This window comes from Ochotona princeps, chromosome 2 (assembly GCF_030435755.1).
Source record: "Ochotona princeps isolate mOchPri1 chromosome 2, mOchPri1.hap1, whole genome shotgun sequence".
Taxonomy (NCBI): domain Eukaryota; kingdom Metazoa; phylum Chordata; class Mammalia; order Lagomorpha; family Ochotonidae; genus Ochotona; species Ochotona princeps.
Window position 1 is genome coordinate 107,567,283 of NC_080833.1, and position 14,293 is coordinate 107,581,575.

Here is a 14,293-nt window from a genome sequence, read left to right on the forward strand (position 1 = left end):
TAAGCTAAAGCTGCTGCAGCCAGGTAGTGATTGAGTCCCAGGATTAGGTGGCCAGCTCATCAAGTGGTGTGAGGCTCTGCCTGCTGGCCGCCTGGCGGCAAATTCTAGGGTTTTTAGGTTATGTAATTGCTGCCTAGGGACACCCATGAATAAGGCCAGTTTTAGTGTAGGTGAGAGATGAATTCTGGGTGATTCCCAGTAACAGGGTCATGAAACTTTCGAGCAAACATGGGGTCTGGGACCTGATGGTTTGGAGGGAAGTATCCATAAAATCTATTTGGGCCAGACTGATTCACCAGACCAATTACGAATCCTGAGATGGGCTGTTGGCATAGAGCATCACAGACTGCCACACACCAGTCCATACCAAAGCTATGGATGGGAGCCTGTTTGGCAGGGCTAGGTACCATTACCTGACTGGGTGGTGGAATAGTGGACTGGTCACACTTGGCAGGGACAAGACACTAACCAGCACGCAAGAGAACTTGGTCCAGGGGTAGACTATGTGAGGAAAGTGTGGGCCCAACCCTGTGGAAATACAAGTCCCACAGGTTAGCTCACGAGCTGGGTTGGCAATGGACTAAGCTAGGAATGACCATGGAACCTGCCATCACTTACAGGTAAAGGAACCGATGGCAATCTTGGCAGGTCAAGGCAGCATCACCCAAAGGTGCATCCTAAAATAGGATGTGGGGTGGGCCGAGCTGCAACTGGAAGGGGATGGACTGGGCAAGACCAAGCAAACTTCAACTCACAAAAAAGAACAGAAATCAGATGGAGCACATGTCATTCCAGTCTAGGCTCTTACACCAATTGGTCTGCATGAGGCAGGGATACTATGCCACAGCATTGAAGTCAAAGGCTGAGACAAGGGAGGGGCTAAGTCAACTGGGTCAGAGCAACCACTGGCATGCGCATAATCTAGGGCTAGGAATAGATGCCGTTGGGGAGCTGTGAGAGTACACCCTTGCTGGGTTGGGATTCCCACGGGAGGGTGCGGGGGCTGGAGTTGGGGCTGCGTTCCGGTTTGGATATGGCTGCAATCTTCCTAGGCACAAGTGTGGACTGGGGCTGGGTGCACCAAGCTGGACTGGACGCCAGCACCATCTGGTGCTCTGGAGAACCTGGGTAGATGTAGGACTACTGAGCCATGTGTGAGCAGTGTCTGGGTATGGACAAGCCTTGGCTGGGGTGAAACATCCAACACCAAGAACTGGAATGGACTGAAGGCCAGCAATGAGGGCTGGCACATGGAACCACCAGTATGCGCAAGATCTGGCATAGGGAGAGGTTCTGAAGGAAGAGCTTGGGAAACTCCTCTGTCGGAACACAGTCCCTGCAGGTGAGCGCAAGAACTATGTTAGGCAGCAACCCAGACCAGGCCAGAGGAAGATACCCACCATCATACTTATGGCATAGGTAGGGGGCAGACCAGGCTGAACCCATTCACATCACCCGCTGGCAAATCCAAGCACCAGTAGAGTGTGGGTCAGGCCAGTTTCAGTTGCAACACATACCAGTACACATTAAGGAATGCCAAGGTGAGGTGAGCTGTACCAGATGTGGTTGCAGAGCCCAAACAGCACATGTGAGAACCAGGGGGTAGGGGGGTGCGAATGTGGGCTCCCCTGCTGGACAACCACTCCCACTGGAGAGCATGAGTTGGGATGGGGGCAGACCAGAACAGGCAGGGCTACACCTGTGGGCCTCATGTGAGCTAGATTAGGGAAGAGCCAGGTTGGGTTGACTGTTCTGACTGGTGCAAGCAAAAGTTAGAGTGGGTGAGGTTTGGTTGGGCTTTGCCGCAGCATCAGATGGCAGAGGCTGGCAATAGCAGGCTAATTCTGTTAAGTTAAATGCCAGAACCATCTGGAGAGTGCAGTGGCTTAGTAGGGAAACAGTGGGCACCTCCCTCATGGGTTATCACTCGCACTGGAGGGCACAAAAACCAGGGGTAGCTGGACAGAGGGGCACCTGCCAGTATCTGTGTGGGCTGTATAGTAGGTTGTTTGGGTTGAACTAGGCTTCAATGCCCACTGACAGGTACAAGAGCTAAATGGGATGTGGGACAGACTGAGCAAGCCTGTGGTACATACTGACATGCATGGGAACCAGGGCAGGGGGCAAGCCTGGTGGGGGTTATGGGGAGTCGCCCCAACTAGGCTGCAGCTCCCACTGGTTTGCATGAGGACCAAGTATGAAGTAGGTAGGATCGAGCTGGACTACAACACCCATTGGTTCACGTGGAAGACAAGGCTGGAAACAGAACTGACCCAGCAATGACAATGACCAGCATGTGCATAAGATGACTGGGGCAACGGACGGTGCTGGACTCTGTACTGGCAAACTCACACAAGAATCAGGTTTGGGATCATCTCAGATGAAGTTTTTTTGGAGATCCCTCCAACTGAACTGTTGATCTCAGAACCCCAACCATGAAGAGACTATGTCATCCAGTAGATTCTGAATAGATTTCATAGCGATTGGAATAGTGAGATTGGCAGCAATTCAAAACTGTTGAACTATCAAAACTGCTTGAGCAGGACCCTCAGAGCGTGCCTCACATCAGGGACCTGGGATGGGTGGGAGGCTGGGTGGGGCTTTTCATTATTAGTGTGGAAACAATGGTATTATCCACTTTCCTGTAGCCCTTGACCATTTGTACCCTAATCGACTAAGTAAGATTATTTTAAAAAAAGTATATAAACTTCCAGCTATAAGATGAATGAGTCCTGGGGTCCTAATGTGTAGTACGGTGACTATAGCAAATAGAAACATACTGCCTACCTGAAACTTGCTGAAAGAGTAGATCTTCAGTGTTCTCACCACATTTAAAAATAAGCAAAAAAAAGTTAATTTTGTGAAATGATGGATATGTTAAATTAGCTTAATGTGGTAGTCATTTCACAATTTATACATACATTAAAACATCAAATTGTTCACTTCGGACATTACAATTTTATCAACGACATCTAAATAAAACTGGAAGAAACAAAGTAGGCAAGATATGAAAGGACAAAGAAGAGGTACAAATGTCCAATAGGCTCATTGAAAAATAAACCTCAATTTTAGTTCTCTTCTTCAAAAATAAAAAGATCTAAGACAAACGAAAACATACTCAAAAACATTGTGATGAATCAAAAGCCAGACACAAAAGAACACATACTTATGATGTGATTAAATGAAACCTAATATATCTACATATATTTCACTAAATCTACAAAAACAAAGGAAAGGACAGGCATTGCAGCATAAAGAAGTGGTTCAAGTCCCAACCTCTCGACTTTCAGTCCAGTTCCCTGATAATGGCTTAGGAAAAGTAACGTAAGGTGGTCCAAGTAACTGGGCTCCTGAAACCCAAATGGGAGACCTAGATAAAGCTCCTGGCTCCTGGCTTCAACCCGGCCCATCCTGGCCATTGTGGTCATCTGGGAAGTAAACCAGCAGATGAAAGACTGACTTTCTTTCTTTCTTTCTTTCTTTCTTTCTTTTTCTTTCTCTTTCTTTCTTCCTCTCTCTCTTTCTTCCAACTCTGACTTTTAAATAAATAGATAAATCTTCTTGAAAAGTACAAAACAGATCAGTAGTTAACAAGGAGTGACAGTACCTGGGAATTGGCTGGAAAGAATCACAAGAGCCCAGATTGGCAAAGTTATTCCATATCTATATTGTCATGATGATTACACATGGATATATATTTTTCTCAAAATATAGAACTATATATCTAAAATCAGTGCATTTTATCAAATATAAATTATACTTCAATGAAGTTAGTTGTTTAAGGCTTTTTGTGACACACTAATTCAAAAATTACATAGAAGACCAAAGGTTCAATAAATGACTAGGACAGGTGATCACTGAGTTGAATAGTTAAAACACCCATATCCCATGTTACAGTACCGAGATTCAATCCTCAGCTTCACTCCTGATTCTAGTAATGAAGCTAATGAAGACTTTGGGATGCAGCAGATGATAATCGATAGATCAAATTATCAGGTTCTTAACACCTGGATTTAATTCTCATTTCTCAGCTTCAGCCCCTTGATGCTGCAGGCATTTAGGAAGTAAATCATCAAATGGAAGCTCTCCCCGTGTATATCTACCTCTATCTTTCTCTCAAGGGAAATAGTGTCATCTCACCAGACCTCAAAACATATCACAAAGCGATAATTCTTAAAACAAAGTAGAGTTGTTAGAGACAGATAGTCAAAGCAATAGAATAACCAAAAATAGACCCATGAACACTTGGTATGTGACAGCACTGGCAATGGGGCATGGAGAAACTTTTTTAAAAGATTTTTTTATTTTTATTGGAAAGTCATATATACAGAGAGAAAGATCATCAGTCCTATGATTCATTCCCCAAGTGACCACAACGGCCGGAGCTGAGCCAATCCGAAGCCAGGAGCCAGGAATTTCCTCCAGCTCTCTAACATGGGTGCAGAATCCCAAGGCTTTGGGCCGTCTTCAACTGCTTTCCCAGGCCACAAGCAGGGAGCTGGAAGGGAAGTGGAGCTGCTGGGATTAGAACCAGCACCCATATGGGATCCTGGAGCATTCAAGGTGAGGACTTTAGTCGCTAGACCACCACGCTGGGTCCCATGATGAAACTTGTAACTTATGAAGCCAAGATAATTACCTCCATATATATATATATCTTTATTTCATACCACATGCCAAAAACTATCAAGTAAATTAAAGACCTAACTATGAAAAAATGTAAACAAAATATGTAACAACTTTATGATGGTCACTAAAGCAAGGAAACCATAGGGCCAGTGTTATAGTACAATGAGTTAAGCCATGAAAAGCTTAGATGGTTACCAAAATAACCATCTAAGAAGCAATTTGGCTACCATACAAATTTATAAAAGCAAAAAAAAAAATTACCAACAACCTAAAAGTTGAATGAAAGAACAGTTAAACTATGATATACCTGTATACTGAAATGCTAAATAACAATTAAAATTAATGACCTACAGGCATATACTCACTGAGAAATTTCAAAAGTATGCCATTGAGAGAAAAGTTATAAAATATGTACATATGGTATGATAGATACCACTTACACAGTCCTACAATATAAACGACAGTGTCAGAGAGGGCAGCTAATACATATTTGATAAATCTAAGCATCTTTATGAGACTGATAAATCTACAACCAGGATAGTGGCACCTCTACAAGAAGAGGAGAAAATGAGACACAGAAAGAGTAACAAACAAACCACAAGGCTTCTTAAACAAGACAGAATTCATTTTATTATTTCCTACTCTTCTGTCTAAACCTCAAATTATTTCACAGGAAAAGGAGGACACAGAGACCAGGTTAGAATGTCCACGAAGGACTTCTCTGATGTATCTAGTCCAACACGTCCCAGTTTTTAAAATAAACGTATCAATACATGATGCCTAATATACAACAGATGAATCACACAACGATCTGTCTCAGACTGGAAACTTAGTAGGAAAACTTCTGAAATATTTAACTGTTAACAATTTTCCCAAAAGAAAAAATCATTCACTCACCAGTATTTCAAACAGCGCATTTCTAGCTATAAATTTTAAAATTGCCATTCTGTTCCTCTTATTTTGGTACCTAGCAGGAATGTGGAACGTCTGATTCATGTGAATATACAACCCACTGGTATGGCCCTGAAGACCAAATTTCAATAAATTCAATAAATTGGTACCAGGCTAGATTTTAGGTTGATAATTTTGAATGGCCTTTTATGAATATCCTGATGGCACTTGGTAGAAAAGAAACTTCCCCACTCCTGTTAAGGCATTAAGTTATAATAGCACAGCTTTCCTAAATCTGATCAACCCTGGGACACCGGTATGAGTATATTTCTGGATCTACAAAGATGAGTACAAAACTCTTTTTTCAGGCAACCCCTAATCTTACTTTTTAAATTTTAAATTTATTTATTTGAAACACTCAGAGAGAAACAGACAGAGCACCTGTCTGCTGGTTCACTCCACAAATGCCCACAACAGCCATGACTGGGCCAGGCCTTCATACATAAATCTGACTCCAAACACGTTTGTTACTATGGCATTGCTCCAATTCAGTTAAATTTCTCTCCGAACAACAGCCAGACACCCAGCATTAAAGTAGACCCTTCTCCCGCACAATGATGGAGACACACCAAATAATATTCACCCTTGGATTCCTTTAGCAGCACAGATCACAGCAGTTTCTAAGGGTGGATCACTGTTGCACCTAACTCATGTCCTCCACTGTGTTTATCTCATCACAGTTAACGGTCCTCATTAGCTTCAATTTCAGAAGTGGCAATTTTTGATGCGTTACGTGAAGTTCAGTTTGAACTAATAATAAACAACCACACACAGCACTGCATTCATTAAAAGACATAGATCCTATAACCAACTCTCCCAACAGCCCAAAGTTCCAGTTTGATTCCCCAACCTATTCCCATGCGCCCAAGAATCTCCCACTTCAATTGCTTTATCCCAAATATGAAGGATTTCTGGGCAGCAGCCTTCACCCCAACTTGGCCTTCATATATAAATTCTGGCTAGAACACTCCAAATGTGAAAGCTCTTAAGTCAGCAAGTTCCCTAGAGTACATAACAACTCAATCATATTTCTACAAGTCACACAGAGAAAAAAAAAAAAAAAAACAGCACACACAGATACTGAAGAAATTGTGCTCAGGAAGGAAATAACAGATGTCTTTAGCTGAAGGATACAGGGAAGAGTACCAGGAAGACAGAGAAGAAAAGCAAACGACACAGATAAAAGTGGTATTCTACAAGCCAAGGAAAGAAAATTCTTGCTAGAAGTGAACAAAGCCAATAAAATATATCTTGTAACAAATAAAACCATAGTATACTGGCAGAAGAGTAGACAACACGAACCAATATAAGCAAATAGACAGCCCTGAAATAGTTCCTTAAATGTATTTGTAATTATGTGTATATGCAATTATGGATTGCCTGCTGCATGCATAGGATGGAAAACACCTAGGAAAGTTATCTAGGAGCCTATGCTGTCGCACAGCACATAAAGCCACCATTTATGACAACATCTCATATGGGAACACCAGTTCAAATTCCAGCTGTTCTGCTTCTGATCCAGCTCCCTGATAATGAGCTTGAGAATGCAATGGATGATGGCCCAAGTACCTGGGCCCTGCTACCCATGTGGAAGACCCAGATGGAGTTTCTGGCTCCTGTCTCAGCCTGGCCTCGTCACAATCATTATGGCCATTTGGAGAATGAATCAATGGATGGAAGATCTTTCCTTGCCTGCCTCTCTCTGTCACTCTAACGTTCAAATAAATAAAAGAAATCTTTAAAACTAAAGAAGAAAAATGTATCTAGTGTAGTAATAAATGTTAGTGGCTATCTTTATTATAACTTATTGAAGTTGTTATAATTATGACATATAATCATGGAAAGGAAGGATAGTTTAAGAAGTCTGTAGTAAAGAGAAAATAATAGACAAGGCAGAAAGAAGCTTTTACAAAGAAGAAAATTAAAGTATGTGCTAGAAACATAGCAAGCATGCAATAAAAAAATATATGAATTAGTGATAATGCTTATAAACCAGAGAGAGAAAACTGTTCAATAGCATCTTCTTTCTAATTTTAATGTATCATATTTGCAACTTGGCTTTGGAATATAGAAGATGTTGATGTCTTTGTCTTTAGGCCCTTTCAGTTTGGACTAATGAAGGCTCAGAATACACCTGTGTGAAATCCAAGGGGTGGTTAGAAGGGAGACCTCATAAATACTGCACATATCTGGCCATAGTTGTTTTTGTTCTTCTAAAATACTTCACTTCAAAGAATCTTGAACTTCAACAAAATAAACTCACTCTAAAACACAAACTAAATTATGTCAACTTCATATTTGTTTTCTTGTCAGGAAAAAAAATACCAGGTTTCTGAGATGGTGGGACATGGGAACATGGGGATAAAACACAACGGTTTTACGGTTGATCGATTTGATAAAAATTCCAAAACCTCCTATTCCACCTCAACAATATAACACTCTTAAAATGAAAAGTCCCACTGTGTTTGCAGAGGAAGAAGGAAGAAAATACATAGATGGAAGACAGGAAAATGGAGGAGGACTTTGTTGAGACCCTAACAACAATGTCACAATTTTTTTGTAGTTTTAAACTTGGTTACCTTCCCCTCCTACAAAACAAAAGCACAGTAAGAATTCAGCTGCTTTAGTTTTCTGTGCACCTCTGCAAGTGATAACTAATAATGCTTCCATAGTTATGTCAGAAAATTCATGCACACATTCCAGAAATAATCACATTGGATAGCTGCCTCTGTTGTGACTACCATCTCCTGCAGAAATTCAGTCCTCACTCTACAAATTCCAGCTTCCCTTCAATTCCACATCCTGAATCACACACACCTTGCAAAAGTCATTCCCTAAAGATATCTGCCTATCTGACAGCAACCCAAAGGACAACAGAACACGTTGTCTCAATGGCCTATTAAATATTAATAACTAATAATAGAAACACTGGTTGAGATTTATTATATGCTAACACTGTTCTAAGAACTTTCTGTATATGAGGATTGATTTTTACAGTATTTCCTCCTTCCAATGACTTCCCACCCCTTTAGTATTTTAATCTTTCAGTCTCCACATCCAAAATGCAATAGGATACATTATCTTGTATTTTAATTTTGCATTAATTTTAATTTTAATTAATTTTAATTTTTATTAATTAAAATATAAGATAACATGTTTGTATTTTAATCATTCACTGTTTATATTTTAACCTTTCAGTCTCCACATCCAAAATGCAATAAGATACATTATGTTATCTTGACAAAGGCCTCCACAAAGTTCAGGAACAGGTAGAACCTGTACTACCATCTTCATCCAAATTGATTCTATGCTTCCAACTTAATAGGCCGGATAGACAGTGTCAGCACAAACCAAATTCAAGTATTCAAAAGACAGAGCAGGAGCAAATTTAAAGAAGCTGATAAACTTAGTTTAGGGCATTCAATGAATTTGAAGCATTGACTATCAATCTGACACTGTGCTGGGTTCTAGACCTATGAATTTGACACTGTGCTAGGTTCCATTCTAACAGCATTCATTCTGAAGTATGTAGAGATGGAAAATAAACAAACAATAATGAGAAACAGAATCGTGTGACAGAGTAACCAAGGGAACATTTTTCATTTGGGGCATTCAGGTACTCAAACATAGGCAAGTGGATTTACAGATCCTAATGACATGTGTCATTACGTCTTCATGGTATATTTCCAAGGATTTCCGTGTTTAATATTTCATGATGCTGTAACACAAACTTCCCAACCTGATGCTCCAGGCTCTACTCCAGTCCAGCCCTGCATTTCTATCATCTTAACACCACCACTCCCAAGCATACCTTCTCCATTCCATGTAGGCTAAGCCTCTCACTGGCCCACAGCACATCAAGTGCACCTCCAACCTGTTCTAACCCCTACATCTATTGTACCCCATCCTTCAGGATTAAGCTGGTTCTTCCTCATTCTTATCCACTGAGGCTTACCAATCTCTCCTATCCTCAATCTCCTAATTCATAAGACAACTGATGACCTATAAATATAATCTTCTGTCCTCCTCTGCTGTTTTACCTATGCTATAAGCCAGTTTTAACTTTTAAAATAAGGTACCAGAATCACCTGGTTGCATGTATACACAGCAGGGGAAAGGAAGTCAGTACATATCAAGAGTTGTCAGAGACAGAGTAGAAGAAACAAACCCAGGCTCAAACAGACACGTCAACAGGGTGAAGCATAGTATCCAAGGGGCACAATTCCCAAACAGAACCACATAGCCTCATCAAGTAGAAAGATATCAACAACTGAGAATACAGGGCATTAAGCAGATGCAAAGGGGAATATATCTGACTCTGGACAGCAAAGTATAAACCTGGTCTCATAGACTAATCCAACAAGTATAAGCCTGCGGCCTGGGATAACCAGAGGCACTACCTACACAGCAACTGGAAGTAAAACATAACTGAGAAAAAATTCTGGAACCTAGAAACAAAGAAAGGGTAACCATGTGTAAGAACCTGACACAAAGGGCCAGCTTTATGGCCTATGAATTAAGCCACCACTTGTGATGCCAGCATCTCATATGAGTGCTAGTTCAAGTCTCAGTTGTTCTGCTCATAGAGCTCCCTGCTAATGGCCTGGGAAAAGCAGCAGCAGATGACCCCTGCCACCCACATGGGAAACTTGGGTAAATCTCCTGGTTCCTACTGCAGGTTTTGGCCTGACCCAGCCCTGTCCATTGTAGCCATCTGAGTGAACCAATGGATGGAACAGCTGTCTGTTTCTCTCTCTCTCTCTCTAACTCTTTTAAATAATTTTTTCTTTGACTTAATTATAAGCTACAAAAAGAGACCATTACTGGATTTGCTTGGGTGAAGTCAAGGAAAGCAGCTAAAAATGTTTATTATAAATTACGTCTTTTCAAAACAGAGGCATTTCTTTTGCCTCATCTCTACCCTCCAAGGCATTTGGCAAAATAAACATTTGATTAGACACAGCAAATAAAGATCAGACAGTTTGCATATTAATCAATGGGGAAAAGGAGGCCAGGATAACCTGAGTCATCATCTGAGCCAGCTATGGATTATGTAAGTTTACAAGAAGGTTCCAGCACCTTAACAAACACAAAAGTGATCTGGTAAATGAATACAGGACCCGAAATGAAGAGGTGAATCCAGACCATTTTTGCCAGAGACCACTTGTAAGGACTTCAATAAGTCATTTCACCTCCTAGCACCGCAGCTACCTCATTTATAAACGGGTAAATGTAACCGCTCCAACTTTGTCATAGTATGTAGAACACCCCCCCCCCCCCGCCCCCGGAATTCTCCTTGGCGATCTTCTTCACTTCAAATCTTCGCTCAAATCTTACCTTCCCAGGAGACCCAACCTAAAACTCCTGTTGCAACTACTGTAACCCCATCCCCACTGGCCTACCTTTTCTCTTTTTCATTGCATTTCCAATATACCATACACTTCTTATATATATTGTTGCCTGCTAGAAGACACACTTTATAACAGCAAGGAGCTTTTTTCTACTCATTAGTATACCTGAAGTCCCTGAATGGTACGTGGAACAGAGTAAACATCCAATAAATACCTATTGGTTGAATATATAAATCTAGTAAGTCCAAAATCTTGTGACAGAGATGTCTAGAATAATAAAATTTAAATTTTCCTTGAGGCTAGGATTTCCCACCCACACTCTGAAACATCCCTGTAACTCCTGGAATTCTACCATAGCGTGGGCAGGTGCTTAGTCAGCCCTTACTAAACTGCTAATTAAATTAGGGGTACCCAAAAGGTAAACATCCCTGTGCTCCAGGGCCACCTGCTGGTAACTACTTAGTGGTTGCCTAAACAACTAAACCAACAGGAATTTCCAGGGGTGAATGGAGTGGCGGGAAGTACTTACCTGACTGCCCTGGTGGGCAATTAGGCTAAAGATAAAACACAGAAGAATGAAGACTTGGGGTGTGGTGGGATTCATAATTTTTCCAAACGCTCTTGGAAGAGATTTTTTTGAACCTGCTGAAAGACCACAGGTCTAGTGTTTGCCATAACTCGTTTTCCATTTAAACAGTAACAGCGCCTGTTTCTTGAATCTGGTACTATTTCTAAAGCACCATTATTAGTAGTACATTTTATAAATGAACGTTTCTTTTTTTATTTCGGCTAGGTTATTGGAACTACTTAAAATACAGAGAACCATCAAGGCACGGGGCGCTCAGCTGAGGGGTACTTGTGTGACACAGCTCCACAGACCAGCCCTCCCTTGAAGCCCACTACAGTCTGGTTCCCGGGCTCTTAGATCCCAACTCGCCTCTTTCCATTCGGCTCACTCCAGAAGACACAGAAGCGGCCGGCGCCCAGGCCCGAGCTCCTTGCGGGGGACGCCGTCCAGGCGCTTCCAGCCGGGTCCCGGAAGTGCCGCCCCTGCCGGGAAGCGGCTTTCATCCCCTCACGGCTTGGCGCCAAGCCTGCCCACCTGCCCTCAGCGAAGGGCCGCCTCCTACGGCTGTTCTGGAACGTGCCGTCCCGAGGGGCCTCAGGGTCACTCGGCGGCTCCGGGGCTGGCGGCTGCTCCGAGACTCCTCTGCTTTGGGACACTGTGTCCGCACCCCAACTGTCCGACGGAGCCCTGAGGGAGGGAAGCCTGGGAGCCCCTGACGGAAAATGAGGCCCTGGAAGGCAGCACCCCTCTTTGGGCTCCAAGGGTTCCCCAGAATAAGGGGGGGCTTTCGGCAGCGCCGTGAAGCGAAAAATAGTAAAATCACATTTAGGGTTTCCCTTGCCTGCTGTGAGGAGATCGTGCCTGGGAAGGACTCCACGCCCGCGCTGTAAGAGATGGACAAGTGCTCCGCCTGGTGGCCATGCGATCCTCGGGCATCCCAGTGCTCCCTCAGTTGCGGCGTCTCCTGAGTGAGGTACCAAATGGTTTTAGGTGCCGTGTCGATTACTGATGCTTTAAATTTTTGAAAAGGTTAGAACCACCGCCACAAACCATTGTCTCAAATATCATTTTAGTACAAAACTGGTTTTCAGTAGCTACTACTGACTTAAAATACTAACAGAGATTGCAAAAATCATAAAGATGTTAATCAAATGTCTAAAGTTGGAGAAAATGTTTAGCCTCATAAGGGAATAGGTGAGTTTTTAGTATAGGCTCCAGCATGTTTTATATAGGATTAACATTTTTGCATGGGATTAACATTTGAATCTTAGTCATGTGGCTAACATTTGAAACCTTATTCTCCATAGTATGATTGCACTTCATCAAAGCAGTTGACAGCCTGAATAGAACAAAAGACTGGCTGTTGAACAAGAAAAATTCCCCAGGAGACTGCATCCACATCATTGGCTCTCCTAGGCCTCCAATCTATTGACTGTACTGAAGATTTTAGACTTTCCAGGTGCCAGAGTTACATGAGCCAATTCTTTATAAGTTTTTTGTACGCACACACAGACACATCCCATTGGTTCTGTTTCGCAGAGGGAAATCCTAATACAATGAATGATCTCAAAGCATCCTTGCCTCTTTGACACTGTGTGGGGATGTGAGAACAGCAGGGAAGAGAAGACCTGACAACAGCTGATGCCCTGGGATCCGTGGGGGTATCACTCTGTCTTCTGTTCACTGGGCACACTTACCCTGTCTTCACTGCTTCTCTCTTAGCCCTTTCCACCAGGCCCTTGGGATGTCAGATTCTAGAACATTTCAATTACTCTTTCTGGAAGAGAACAATGTAGTGAAACAGAGATAGAAGTATGACCCAAACAGGACATCTAGTGCCATGGATCAGCCCCCCGTCACAGTTTGCAACATTTGCTAATCAAACTCCCTTTCCTTCTTTGAAATTCAATAAAATGTGTCTGATGAGAGTGAGAGTTCAACTAGATGATATCTCAGGTCTATACTGGATAAGAATAATTGACTCACTTATGCCCCTGCTTCTACAGTATGCTCTGGACCTATCTCGGGGATGCTTGTCCCACCCTATACTGCCACGATTAGGTAGATGAGGCGGATTCATTCTAAAGTATAGTATGAGAAAGCCCTAGCTAGTGATCCTAGAGCCACTACCTGTTACTGCCTATTTTTGACAATATGTTGGATACCACACTTTTTTATATTTAATTTTTCAATTCTTTTTTAGAAAAGGGGCAAGAAAATGAAGTAATGCTGTTTCTTGAGATTTCTTTGCAGAATCCAGTAATTTCCCTGAGCTCCTTTGGCACTGATTTTTTTTTCCATATCATTCATGCATTTATTTAAAAGACTTATTTATTTATTTTTTTATTTAATTATTTTGCATTATGTTACAGTTTCATAGGCTCTGGGAATCCCCCCCACGCCCCTCCCCCCTGGTGGATTCCTCCACCTTGATGCAGTATTACAGTTCAAATTCAATCAAGATTCTTTCCTTGCAAACATATACCAAGTATAAAGTCCAGCTATTTATTGTCCAGATGGGTTGAACAGTCTCTTGGGGAGACCATTTCTGGTCCGTTGTTAGAGCTGGCAGAGTATCATCCCATTCAACCAAGAGTCCCTACATAACATCAACAGCAATTTGCAACATTATGGAATTGACATGGTTGTGAGTAACCAGTGTGTTACAAAAAAAAAAAAAAAAAAAAGAAAGCAAGATCTTAACCACAACCTATGATTAGCCCATTGACATTTCAGTTTTAGTTTTATATACAGAACCGACTGCTATATACCTTAAAATGGCTATAAGGTACCA